General features: G+C 44.8%; 2 long non-coding RNA genes across 4 annotated transcripts in view; both read right to left on the minus strand.

Annotated features, from left to right (window-relative positions):
* Window positions 1–4,886: 4,886 nt before the first annotated feature.
* The window catches only part of LOC109314215, a 20,891-nt gene continuing 11,387 nt past the window's right edge, over window positions 4,887–14,390 (minus strand). Inside the window, exons 2-3 of the long non-coding RNA XR_002102248.1 lie at window positions 11,449–11,461; window positions 4,887–4,897 (exon numbers count right to left, since the gene is read on the minus strand). This is a non-coding gene — a long non-coding RNA (uncharacterized LOC109314215). The remainder of the gene's footprint in view (window positions 4,898–11,448; window positions 11,462–14,390) is intronic.
* Window positions 5,890–9,550, minus strand: LOC109314209. 3 transcript variants are annotated; one of them, XR_002102247.1, is made up of 4 exons: window positions 9,388–9,550; window positions 7,916–7,968; window positions 6,851–6,967; window positions 5,890–6,165 (listed from the first exon to the last, which is right to left on the minus strand). It is a non-coding gene; the product is annotated as an uncharacterized LOC109314209 (long non-coding RNA). The 3 variants fall into 3 exon arrangements; XR_002102245.1 differs by lacking the exon at window positions 5,890–6,165 and having other exon boundaries at window positions 6,516–6,967; XR_002102246.1 differs by lacking the exon at window positions 5,890–6,165 and having other exon boundaries at window positions 6,516–6,967; window positions 7,916–7,996.

The following is a 14,390-nucleotide window of genomic DNA, read 5'->3' on the forward strand; positions in this document are numbered from 1 at the left end:
GCTGGGAGTGTGTTCCAGATTCTGGTAATGCTTATGGAATAATTCTTTTCTTATGCCCAACCTAAAATTTTCCCTCTATTAGCTTGGCCCATTTGTCTTCATCCTCCTTTGAGGTGCCTTCCTAAAGAGTTGCTCCCATGGATCTTGATGCTCACCTCTAACATACTTGTAGGTGGCTATCAAGTTACCTGTCAGCCTTCTCTTAGTCAGACTGAACAGGCCCAGTTCCCGGAGCCTTTCTTCATAGGGCCTATCCTCCAGGCCCCTAATCATACAGGTGGCCCTTCTTCGTACCCTGTCATCCTTCCTGAACTGTTGGTGCCCAGAACTGGACACGGTACTCCAGCTGTGGCCTCACTGACACCAAATAGAGAGGGAAAAGCACCTTGAAACAGATGAGGGGACCTTGTCTAGCCCTTCCCTATAAGGGATGAGCAGAATGGATCCTAATTAGGCCTGTTCAGTCATGACTGAAGCTACCAAATTGTACACCTCAGTTCCAGGTACAACATGACTATAATACAATCTTCACCTCCGTGTAGATTCACAGCTAGAGATTTCCGGTAATTGTTAGTACCTGTACCTGTTGGCACTTGCCCATCACGTTAGAATTAGGCAAATAATGACTGGATCAAGACCACATAAACTAGCAATCATCTCATTAGAAACAGTGTTGTCCCACAGGGTATGGAGTTAAAGCTGCTGTGCTGTCACTTCGTGATTGCAAGTGGTGTACATGTGTGAGAAGGTGATGAATGCACCTGTATGGCTTTATGCTGCATCTCCTAGGCTTTTTGTTCTTTTAGTTTAGTATTATTCATTCTTGGAAGTCACACAGTTTCATTTTTTTTGTTTGTTTGGGGTTCTTCCAGTTCTTAATTCCAGCCATTTTCCTTGATCTACTTGTTCTGGAATTTAGCTCATGATATAGTCCATGCCTGCTTGGCCTTTGGCTAAGCAGGAACTTGACCCATGGGGACTAGTGGAGTTCTGTTTCAGAAAGCTCTGGAGGTGGAGGCTTTGGGTATAAAGTTATTATTCCTCGCCTGCTCCAGAGCAACACTCTACAGGAGCTACATGTGTACTAGCACACACAAAGTTTTGGGGGAATGAGGGACCAGGGAATGTAGAGCCTAGTGCATGTCTGACTCCAAAGAACCACCAACCACTTTTTCCCAAGAGAGAAGCAAACCTGTTGCTCAAGGTGATAAAGTCTAGAGGTTTCAGTGAAGATTTCAGAGTGCTGTCATTGGCCTTTTTGCAGACTAATGGGAGCCCAGTCCCTAATCATGGCAGAAATCCTCCATACGCACCACACGTGTTTTCTTTCTTAAAATTTGGGTCTTAGCAAAGATATATTGGCTTTTTATACTGAAATGTTCTCATGAATTCTTGCAGTAGCGCAAATCTCTTTAGATAAAATAGCTTACATTTGCTCATGTGGAACATTTTGTAATTGCTAGGGTGTGTAATACATAAACATGTGTAATAGTGCTCTGCCGCACACTGTCTTTTATATCTCTAGTGGTTTCTGTTGTTTCATTAAATTAACTCAAATGAAATGCACCAACTTGCTGAAATGTTCTCCTGTCTTGAACTGTGTTTTTTTAAATCACAGATTTCAAGTTTTGCCCCCTGGTGAGTTTAACTACTGTTCAGAATGTAGTATATTTCATCAAAATAACCATCACAGAATTCTTAGAATTTCCCATAGCTTTGTATTAAAAAGCAAATCAGTATTTCTGGTAAGTTATCACAAAGCTGTAGCTTGCCTTATGAAATCCAAGAATGTAAATTCACAACAGTTCCACAAGAGATGAAAAACCAGTTTTGGATGACAAAAAGAGATATAAATCTTAGTCTCCACAACCTGGTATTGGCTTTCAGCATTCCCAATTTATCAAATAAATATATGCAATATTGATAAATTCTTTCCCCCATAAAGGTAAATCAATACTATGTCATACGTAGCATCATATACAAATGCCAGATGGTTAGAGTCCAACAGCATTTCTGTTTTTCATTTTGCTGTGGATAAATGAGGAGTTCTTGGCTCTGCTTTAGTTTACTTCTGTTCTTCCTAACTTTGCTTTGGTTTGTTGTTCATTTCATTTTGCTGAAGAATATCCCTGTTTTACTGTGATTTGCAAGCCCACGTCTACTCTCAGTCCCAGTTCTGCTTGGCTCATGACACCTCTTCTGTTCTAAACCTAACTTTTTAAATTGAGTTTCTGTGGCATTTCTGGACCAGTCATAAGAGCTCTGACCCCACTTAGGGTTGTAACATTTAGTTTGGGAACTGCTGTTATCAGCAGTGTAACAAGCCGAGGTAGCACCCTGGGAAAACCCTGCAGGAGAAACAGGGCTGGGTATCTGGTTCTTAGAGCATGGGTGGGAAGGGGGCAGCAGCAATACCCATACTGGGAACTCCTAACAGTTCCCAGCTGAGCTGCTGCCACCACTGATGTACACTGTGCTTATTCCAGATGCTGTTCTTAAAGTAGCAGCAGTCAGGGGCTATTTTGGAGTTCCTAGCATAGATATGCTGTTGGAGTGTGGACTCTGCAGGGTTAGTGGAGTGATTCCTAACCTGGCACCTGGGGTAGGTACCCCTCTGGTGCACCCTCAGTTATGCTACTGCTTGATATAGGGCCTAGCTAGTGACTTCTCCGCAAAACTTTGCCAGTGCCTCATTTGAAATGCTGAGATCTGAAAACTGGCCTTACTCTGGGCTGTGTCTAAGTCTCTGCAGATTTTTTTGGACAACATTTCTAAGATATGGTCATTCTTATCTATGCACACAGCTGAAGTTTTCATGTATGTTCACATTAGTTCAGATCTCAGCTATTGCAATATCCTTTTTCTGGCCTTGACAAATGCCAAAATGCTGCTAATAATCCAGCACTTTGATATGGTGACTTCTCTTTGCGACCTTTTATTGGTCGTGCCTCTTCATTTACATCAAACATATACTGTGTGTCTTCACTTTCAGAGCCCTTCTCAGACTATCCTCACACTATTGTCTCTCATTCAGTACAAGCAGGGGGCTGGGATGGTGTGGGTGTTAAGGTGCACAGCCCAGAGGTTGCCAAGTTCAGGGCCATGGCAGAAGTATTTGTGATGTGGCCATGCCCAATTCCAGTGAATCTATGAATTCTGCTAAATACCTTGTCACAAGGACACAAAAAAGGAAAGTACAGTGAGTCAGGTTTTGCCTCCCAGTAAACCCACCTGCTATTCTCTATTATCCACCTGTTAGATTTTCAAATAAGCAGCCCTGTCCTGTCTCCCATGCATGGGAGGCCCTATTTGTAAACATCCTCTAAATTTCATTACCTTCCTTCAGTTCCCTCCCATCCTTTCCTTTGTCACTGCTTATCAGAACTTTGGAAGGAATATTATAACTCATATTTCAGATATATATCAATCTCTACTGTAAAGGACGAGGAAGAGACTTCATGGGTGGTAAGAGGAACAGATGATCCCACATCTTATTTCAGCAGTCTTCAACCTTCCTCAGAAAAATCCAGTTTTGGTCCCTGTCAGAAATAGGCTGCAACACCAGATGGACCTCTGGTCTGATCTAATGACAGCTCTCTTCTTCCATCCACAGGCATATCTTCTGCGTTACATTGTAGTGTGCTCAGAGCTCCCAATTGTAAAATGTTTAATTTCTTAACCTACATGTGAAGGTGACTTATTAAGAAATTCCATCAGTGTAAATGGCTGATTGAGGATTCTGCCTTGCTTCCTACAGGCAAATTTAAAATTTATGTATGAAAGAAAAATACATTGGTAGATCATTATCAAATCAAAACTACCAGTTTGAAGTGAAGGCTGTTTAAAGAGATTTATATAAGAGCTACATACTATTATTGTTGTTGCTTTTAATATCTTATAACGAGTTTATTTGTAAGAGAAAAATAAGCAAAAAAATCAGTGCATCATTTTATACTACCGAGTCCTGATCACAGCCATGTGCTTTCCTCAGACTGCACGGATTACTTCCATCTCAGCTTCTCTGAGACAATGGACAATTGAAAATAGAAAGCTTGGTTCATTTAGAGACCAAGTCACTGCACAGTGGAAAGATTCCTCATGAGTTCAGGGGGCACTAGAATTGGCCTTTAAAATACTCATACATGCTCCAGTGATGCTATTGTCCTGAATGGAGACTGATGTGCTACAGGTAGGACTACTTTAACTTCTTAAAAACTCTTTTTCCCTCTAGAAGACCATGGCGATATTTTGTTAGGTACTTTTCTTCTGGAGAGAAGCTTAATTTTTCTGTATGCTATACATAATTTCTTTCAATAATTATTTACAGTGTAGTGTATTTTAATGTGTGTGAAGGAATAAAATGGACGTTTCATTTCTGTTGTTGTTGTATTATTTTGCATTTATTGAAACTGTTGTAGATACTTCAAAGTGACCAGCCCTGCAGTTTTTCCTCAGGTAAAAAATGTCCACTGACTCAGCAGGACCTCAAATTAAACCAGTGGGAGTTTAATCACACACCAAAGCTGCAAACTTGATATTTCTTTAAAAAGAGTAATAGACATATATTGTCCAATGCATCTGACTCCCTTTTCCTTTAGCCCTTTTGTACTCTGTACTAGCATCTTGGCAGCAATTACAATTCAACTATTACAATTTCAAATCACAGTCAGCACCAATAGGTCAGTGTAGATAAGAATGAATCATATTCAGTATTATGTCAGCTTGCCTTGGTTAAGTTCCACGAAGTGAGCCAGATCCTATTCCACCCTTTACTTGAGATCTACCTAAGTCATGGAGAGCAACAGGGCTTTTCATGGGCTGCTTGCATTGTGCGGAGCTGATTTTGTAGCCTTTTTGCAGCAAGCCTGCACCTCACCACTGATTGGCAGAGGGATGCCTGTTGTGTGGCCCTGCCTGTAGCTGCTGAATGGTGGAGGGGTGGGGCAGGGCCACATAACAATCCTCTCAGCCAATCAGGGGCAGGGGGGTGCTATCTTGGCTGGTCCCCTACACACTCCCCCCATGGGCTGCAGATATTCACTGCCACAGGAGCCAGCATTATATTTTTACTATTTTTTTTTCACCCACAATGCCCAATTTCATGATTTCAGCAAAATCTGCAAAATCACAAATTATACAGCAACTTAGTTCATTTATATGCCTAAATGCGATCCTATTCCATCCTATTCAAGTCCCTGAAGAAAAGCTAACATAAAAATTGGTCCTTCTCTTCCTCATGGCATCTTGTGATTGATTTAGTTTTGAAGCTAAGATGAGGATGCATGATAGAAGTAGGTGTGTGGATGTTTTTTAAAGACTTGAACAGGAGGAATTCAGATCACATTTAGGTGCCCAAGTCCAGTTAGGTGGATTCAAAAGTAGATTGGGATCTGGCACACCATCTACAATAGTCATTATTATGTTAACTATCTCCTTTTCTCAAAACTGTGTTGAAAAACAGTAAATTGCTGAGAGAATATACTGAAGGTGTTCAAGATTGTGGTTGAAAACATACAAAGCAGTCTGATTAGCCATTTTACTGCTCACAGGTTCCTCAGGTAGATAATAGGCAGACATTATGACCATAGAAAATTGAGCTTAAAGAATGCCAGAGTAGTGAGTACAAGGAATAGAGGAATTTGGGAAAGAGCCTATCAATTATGATAGTACCACAGACCAATGCATGTATATCTGCAATGTATCCATACCTGCTATTGGACAGAAAAATACCATTTTTTTTAAATCCACATATATTCTTTCAGTATTACAAAAAGTAGTAATAGTTCTGAATAAACAATTCTGACAAATGAAGAATTTTGACTAATGAAGAATCCATTTTACCTAATAAGTGGATTATTTTCATCAGGTAACAAATATTTTGTCAGGTAGCTTGTGGAAAATAGAAGACAACATTTATTTTGACCCAATGGAACATTACATTGAATAAAATAGAAATATGGTGTTGCTCATAAGAATAACACAGTCCCAAGAGAGAATCTGACCTTTCTGATTTCCTTCTTATATCATTCCTGTATCTCATTACCTTCTGTGATCCTGATAATTTTCTAGATTTCATGAAGTTTAGATACAAACAAGGAAATATATTCTGTGGGCAAGACACTTTCTCTATTTTAGGTCAGAAAGTTTTCAAGATGACTCAGTCAACTGAAATTAGGAAAACAGAGCTTTAAAGTGAAAAGTAATTTAAGTCACAATACAGACTTTTGAAGTTGTCAGTCACTAAGCAATCCTCCCCCACCTCTCTCTCACATATCTACTGCTGGTAAAAAACAAACAAACAATGTTTTGCTAAAGTGCTTGTAAAAATAAAGAGAACCTACACAAGAAGAAAATAATCCAGTATCACAATAACGTTTTTTTAAAAAACCCAACAACGAAACAATCTTACAAAATGCTAAATATCTACTTATATTAAATTGGGTGGAGACAATTTTTTCAGCCAGAAGATTTTCTTGATGGAATGATGGAGTGCCCGAGGCTCATAACAATGCATGTACATTTTGAACAGAATTTTATTTTACCTACTGGACAGCCAAAGTACAGCTTGTGATCAACTCTGAGTTGCCCAACAATTGCATAGGAGCAATTCCATTATCGCCTGTGGATATGTAAGTTCCTCCATTATGGGAACAAGAAGACAATTCTGTTTCTGCAGGGCAATTCTATTAGGATAGATTTTGGCTTCTGTAGGGGATGCCTAGCTTTTGTTCAGAGTGGAAGTGATATCAGGATTTTGCCTTCTATTCCCCCATTCCTCACCATATGCTCATCTCCATGCCTGACAAGCAGGGAAGAATGAAAAAAAAAAAAACAACAACCCAAACAGTACCATCTCTGTAGGAAGCCATGCCAAAGGGGGTGGCATGATTGTTCTGCCAGGACACCTCACTCCCCTGCCATGTGCTCCCTTCCTGCCTCTGTCACAAGCTCATCCATATGGCCTCATCTGTAAGGGAGATTTAAAAGATGGTTTGAACTGCATAATGTCAGTGACTGGGCTTTTAGGCATTTGGCTCAAAACCAGCTAAAACTGAGAGCCCTTGTCAGCTGAGGCCATTGCAAAAAGCAAGAAAGTCAACAATCTTTGGCGGCAGAGGATCTATATACAGCTTTAGAGGTGATTCAGTTCTTCCTATAGGAAATAAATCCATACAGTTCCTGCAATCCCCTTTCTCCCACAGCAGTGGCTTTGCTAGGGCAAGGGGATGAAAGCTCAGTCCATGCTCCAGTTGCTTAAGCCAGCAAGATTCTCAACCTTTCTGACCTTATGTCCCACCAACCATAGGTCCCCAAAACCATGGTCCCACCATGATAAACGATGAGCAGGTGAAAGGTCCCTCCCCACCCCCCTCCCCAGCAGCTGGTCAACAGGCAAACCCAAAAAGAGGTGGCAGCAAGCCCGCCACTTCTCTGCATCCCACCTAGACAACCTTCACATCCCATCCCACCGGTTGAGAAACACTGGCTTAAGCAACTTATCAGTGAATTTCCGATGCTAACGCATTCCAGGGGGCAATTTTTCATTCAGCAGGAACATAAGCCAACTGGTAAAATGAGTAAGCAAGACAAACCACACTCAACCATCAAAGAAAGACACGTCCTCTTGTCTATATGCTGTGTAACAATGAGGCTTCTGAACAGGTCCCATGCATGCTTTAAAGATACTCTACCTCTTCCCAGGAAGATTAGCACCTTTTTTTTCCCTTCCGGAACCTCAATGAGTTTTCCATCTCAAAAACCAGAGATGCAGGGATGCCTGGTTGGTCAGACAGGTTTTCAAAACCCAGTCCTTCTCAACCCTTCCACTACTGACAGTTAAACTGTTGCATCTAGAAAGCACAATCCCTTTTCTAGAAGTAATGCTTAATGCAGAAGCAACAGAAAATTAACTCACCATTACTGGTCTGTGTTCTGGTGCTTCCTAGAGAGATTTCTTCCTCCAGCCACCTCAAGATAAGCAGAGACATCAGATCAGCTATAATAAAAGGTACAAAGTTGGACATTGGGTGGCAGCAGTCCTGTGGGAATCTACCTCTAACATTTCAAAAACAGGGATGAGGGGCATCTTCGTGCATACCTTCACAGGCACTTCCCTGCCCTGCCAAGGCATACACAGCTTAGTCTGCAAGGATTTCACTCCTCAGCCTCATTGCAAGAGGCTGCAGTTTGAGCCAAGAAGGAAATAGGCTGTCAACAACATTTTGATGAAACTGCTGCTCTAGGGTAAGCCATTCCTCCAAATCAGAGACTTGTCAGAGCAGCAGGAAGAGTACAAGAGGTAGGATCAGGAAGACAGAGAAGGGGAATGCCTCTAGGGGAGGGAGGCCGCAGAAAGATAGAGGACTAGGAAGTCCTACAGCAGCTGGGGACCTGGTTTGATCAGTCACGGGCCCCAGAGCACATAGGGTCCTTGGCCCAAATGCTGGTACTATTCAAAGGATAGACCCGGGTCCTTGTACAGGCCCAAACTCCAATCCTGGGACCTGTAGAGGTACATCCCCCACCAAACGTGTCCTCCACTGTGTTGCACCAAGCTACTCAACAAGCAGGATGGTTTCCTGCCCTGCCTCCAGCCCCATGCATGGATGTGACTGGGCTGCACAATGAGTGCTGCCTGACAGCAACCCTGGGGAAGCTGTAGCAGGGCCCTAGGGAGTTCGGCATGCTCAACCCAGCCCTGGCAGCAGTGTGGACCCCAACAGCATCCTCCAGCCATCTGCAGCCAGATAGGCAGGGGGTGCACTGGCTGCTGCCTGCTCACCCAGGCTCTTCCCAGATGGGCGGACACCAGCCCTGCACTCCTGGTGGTGCAGGGCAGTGGCACTGGCTCCCACAGGTTTGACTCCCCCCGCAGGCTTTGAGGGCTGTGCTCCAAGTGACTGGGAAATAGGATGAAGGTGCTAGGGCAGGGGTGGGCAAAATACAGCCCACGGGCCAAATATGGCCCACCAAGCCGTTCTATATGGCCCGTGGGGCCCCTAAAAAATTTAGAAAATTAATATTAATCTGCCCTGGGCTGCCTGTCATGCCGCCCTCGATGGCTTGCCAAAACTCAGTAAGTGGCTATCCACCCAAAATAATTGCCTGCCCCTGAGCTAGAGGGAAGGAGGAAGGCAGAGACATAGGAAGGCAGCATAACTTGCCAGAAAGACAGAGACACTGGGGTGGTCATGGGTCTCACCTGCATGCACCAGTGCCTAGCTTAGGTCAGATGCTCCCTCCACTGAGGGGTCTGGCAGAGCTGGGGGTGGGGAGACTGCAGCCCTAATCTGCTCTGTCCCACCTAGGAAATCTGGGAGAACTGAATTGATAACAGGGGCAACATCCTGTATTCCCCCTAGATATAGTCCATCTCCTACTGCTCACCTCCACTCCAGCAGCATGACAGGAGCCAGAAGAGGCCTAGGAGGGGGAATACAAAGGGGGCAGGGGGCTGCAGGCAGCAAGCATCACAACCACTAATGCTCAAGTTATGCTCTTGCACCTCAGGATGCAGACTTAAATTATAGCTTACAGTACTTTTCCTGGCTGCTCTGTAAATTCAACCCCGTCTCCTCCCTCTCCCCTTTTTTGGTTGCAATTTAGTTTAGTTATTTATTGTTTTGTGGCTAGTTGCTTAAAGTTAATTTTTGTTCAACAGCAGTTGTTTGCAGTTCCTTGTTTTATGGTTGCACTTAGCACACAGTTAACTTTTTATTTTTCTGGTTACACATTGAACATAGTTAATTTACTGTTTTCTGGGACTTTGTACATAGTAACATTTTGTTTGTTGGGTTATTTAATTTTTTTTTAATTAACCTGTTTTGATTTTTTTTTTCCATTTGGTCAGTTTTAGCTATTTAGCCTTATTTATTTGGGTTGGATTACTACTGTTTGGGAACCATCAACACTGTATTTGTGTTGTTCATTCAGTTAAGTTCTCTACCTAAGCTGTTCACTGTGTGTTTACTGCCCAATTCTTGTGAAAAGGGAAAATGTGGGCCTTGTAAAGTGATCTCATTAAAGTACTTGTAAGAGGGCCAGCTCACCAGGGGTGGCTATAACATGACCCTGGTAGCAACTCACCCCTGCATCCCTTCCACTCGAAAGTACCCTCCCTTTGCTTTCTCCTGCCACAGCGTGATCTAGTTAATAAAACTTGGAGAGCGAGGCTGCCCACAGGTCTTACAGTGAGCTGTAACCTCTCTCTTGGACACTGCTTTGTGGGCCTTCCTGGCCCATATGCGCCTCCCAAGGACGCCCATTGCTTCATGGACTAATCATGGCCTCCATAACTCCCCTACAGCTGTGCCTATGCCTTGCAGATATTTCCACTCATTACTTAGGTGGGCTCTTTTTGCCTCAAACCTCCTTAGATCTCCACTCCCTTGTTGGGGCCTTGGTCTTTCTTGTCTCCAACCCACTACTCTGGCTGGTCCCTTTAGCCTAGACCCATTATACCAGGCCAGGCTTTTTTTTTTTTTTTCCAGCTCCAGCCTTAGTTTTGTCCTCTTAGGCTTTTAGCTCTACCTCTCCCAGGCTGTGGGCTCCCTGGCCTCAAGCTCTATCCCTCCCTGGGCTATGGGTTCCTAGCCCTATTTCTGCCCCTCCTGGGCATCACTGGGCTCCCTGGCCCTTGATCCTGACCCCTGGCAGGGCTCAAGGCAGTTACATGCCCCTTGAGAAGTAATGGGACCTCCAGACCACCTCTACCTAGTCCCAACCAAACTGCCAGGGAAAACTCATATGAAAGACATAAGTGCTCTGGCCCTAACTAAACTCTCAGCACGCTGGCTGCATATCAAGTCCCCCACACATCCTGGGCACTCATTCTTTGCCAGCCTTCAGCAACATACTTGCTGTTCCCCAGCATAGCAGTGTCCCAGATGCTAGCTCAGCCAGTCAGCTTGCTTACCATTACAGCCCTCTCCCTGCAAAGCTCTTCCCTCTACAGCTTCCAGAGCCAGACTGACTACCTGGGCTCAAGTCTTGGTTTATATGCTGCTCCAGCTCTGCCCACTTCTGGTCAGGTGACCTGCAGCAGTACTGTGTCCTACTGGACTGTTACTGTGCTACCAACACAGCAGTAGGCACACTCAGCTTTTAGCCTCTAGCTACTTATCCCTTTGTAGCTAGCCTTTGTTTGTCTCTCCAAGTGCTGTCTACTACTGCTTTTTCCTCTTAAAATAACAGAGGCCCTAGGCTTCCTGTTACACACTGTAAAAGAGAAAATCCTAGGCACAATGCACAACTCAGTGCCCACAGTTGCACATAGCTACTGGCAGGGAAAGACACAAAAGTATTAACCATGCTACCCTTGCCCAGGATGCTCTTCCTTGGCCAGCTGGGCTGCAGTAATCAGCAATAAAAGGCACACAAAAGACATGGAGGACTTCATTGCTTAGTGATCCAGACACAGGCAGGGAAATGATGAGAAATCCTCCCCACCCACCCTCCAGAGCTAACTGGCCCTGAAGTAACTGGCATTCAAAGGCTCATAATTTAGCAAGTCTACCTACCAACAAAATCCCAAAGCCTCCAGCAAGGGCCAAATGTTCCAGAAGCCTCACCTTGGAAAGTGACATGACTAGAGGCTTCACCCACCCACAACAGCCCTTAACTCATCCAGGCCCAAGTGGCCCAAATGAAGCAAGCACAGAAAAGGAATTGATACATTGACCCACTTGCCAAAACCATCAAAAATCATTAGAGGATGAAAGGCATAACTGAAAGAAGCACTCCATTTAATGCAGAGACTGGCTGGGAGTAGACAGCACTGTTCCATCATCCACTCTGGTTGGATCAAGATGTCCCATGCACATTGACAAAGAGGCTCACAGAATGGCCAGGAGACCAATTACCGTAATTGGAAATCTGCACGCCACAAAAATAGCACACGCACTGGCAAGCAGGCAATCACTCAGGATGTATGCAGCAAGGCAAGCACATATGGCATCTCTTGTTTTCCTAGCCTGCTTTGAACCCATGCTGTTTTTGGGGGTATTTTCTGGCTTTAGGAAATGATGACCAAGCCAGCAACCTGGGTCATCTCCAGGTACAGAGTTTCATCTCTACATTTGCAGACCTTGTGCAGACTGGAGCAGGCCACAAGTGAATGTGCATTTCCAATGCTGTCATCCAACTAATTCTGGAAGCAGGGGCATGTTCCCTACAGCCTCTTAACTGCACACAGGACCACTATTCTGCCATTCTTCAGTGGTGCAATACTATGTTTTGTGTGGCCCCATGTTGTCTGGGCACTGCTTCATAAGACACAGCAGGAAAGGGCCAGTGGGATACCACAGAATGCAGGTTGCTACCTATACCCTTTTGATGACCTTGCCATTGGGAGGGAGTAAGTTTCCAGCTTGTCCAAACATGTAAGCACTTGTTGTCCTCAGAACCCTGGTGCTAAGAGCATCTTGCCTATGCACCTACAGTTGGTATGTGCGCCATTTCTCCAGTAGTTCACCAGGTCCAGAAGGATTAGGGAATTCTATTCCTTGGGGTTAAAGTATCTGCAGGGTCCTTCAAGCCCCACCAATCTTAAGCGAGCTATTATTTCAAGCATATCTCTGATGCAAACAGCCCACAGGTTAAAAAAAAAAGCCTCCACACGTCTTTGCAAACCTCTACTACCATGACCATAAACAGTTGATTTGCCAATACCACACTGGTTCATCATAGTCCTGGCACAGTCTTGTGTGGCCTGTTTCCAGGCTGTGATGGCAATATACTACTACTACACTGTTATGACATGAGGAAGCTGCTTGTATATGCCCATGAAGGTCTGCCTCTTCATGGGCACATCTACATGTACAATTATGGCACATGACTAAACAGAGCTTCTTGCTCCAGAGTTAAAATTGCTCCTGGGCATGCTATTTAAACGTGTGCCTGAGAGCAATTAACTTTGGAGCAATAAGGTCCACAGTTTATTCATGTGTAGCATGTGGAGCTTGGGCGGAGCAGCCCCAGCTGGCAGGAGGCTTGGAGGTCAACCTGCCAACCCACAGCTGCTCTCCCTGGCTCAATGTGCTGTGGAGGGGCTGGCTGGGGCATAAGGGAGCTTCAGTGCCAAACTAAAAATTAGTTTACTCCAGCCTAATAGGTGTGGACATGTAGATGCCAAGACATTTACTGAGCAGCTAATTAGTCAACTGCACAGTAAATATCTTGTGTAGACGTGCCCCATGTGGACAATCTGCCACCAGTACTCATCAACCCTTGTCCACAGAGCAATGTGGTCCCACCATTCCCTGGTAGATCTACCCTAAGATCACCTCTACATCTGGGTCAATAGGAGATGGGCTGGGCTGGACAAACCATCTTTAGGTAAGTAAAACCTGCTACGTAGCATATACACTTCTACTTCCCAGTGAATGGATTGCTTCCCACTAGGGCTGTGCTATGCTTCGGACCATGCTTCAGATCCAAAGAAGCTTCGGATGCTTTGGCATCTGAAGCAGCATGTCCAGATTGAAGCTCTGATTTTGTTAGGCTTTCCAAGGTGGTTAAGAGCTTCCAAACCACTTCAGAAAAACTTCGGAGCTGCCTCAGAGATCCAGTCACAGGGTATAATGGGGAATCAATGAAATATCTTTAACTCTATTGTTTCTTGTCCGATTTGGATTAAATGTGCAGAGCTGGTAGCTTCTGCTGAGAGCCTGAAGCCTGCCAAGCTTCAAGAAGATCAGTGCAGAGATTTGGGGGGAATTGCACCTCAAGCTGCAGACAAGCAAAACTTGTGACATGGGTGACACTGTGTGTGTTCAGGCGCAGGGATGGTGAAAGCTGCAGGGATGGTGGCCCCTGCTGTGGTCATGAAGCCTGCCAGCTGTCAAGGAGATAAGTACAGGGCTTCTGGGTTCTGCGGCCCTGTAGTTTCATAGTATGTAGGGTCGGAAGGAACCTGAGTAGATCATCAAGTCCGACCCCCTGCCAGGGCAGGAAAAACTACTGGGGTCAAATGACCCCAGCAAGGTGTACCTCTAGCTTCCTCTTAAAGACCCCCAGGGTAGGAGCCAGCACCACTTCTCTTGGAAGTTGGTTCCAGATCCTAGCCTCCCTGACAGTGAAGTAGCGCCTCCTAATGTCTAGTCTGAATCTACCCACTGCCAGCTTGTTTCAGTTATTTCTAGTCACTCCTGGTAGTGCTTGGGGCAACAGGGACTCTCCCAATGCCTGCTGGTCCCCTCTGATTAGTTTGTAACAGGCCACTAGATCCCCCCTCAGCCTTCTCTTGTGGAGGCTGAACAGGTTCAGGTCCCATAGCCTCTTCTCGTAGGGCCTACCCCGCTGCCCCCTGATCATGCGGGTGGGCCCTCCTCTGGACCCTCGCCAAGTTGTCTACATCCCTCTTGAAGTGCTGCACCCAGAACTGGACACAG

This window comes from Crocodylus porosus, unplaced genomic scaffold (assembly GCF_001723895.1).
Source record: "Crocodylus porosus isolate Cpor-Errol unplaced genomic scaffold, CroPor_comp1, whole genome shotgun sequence".
NCBI lineage: Eukaryota > Metazoa > Chordata > Crocodylia > Crocodylidae > Crocodylus > Crocodylus porosus.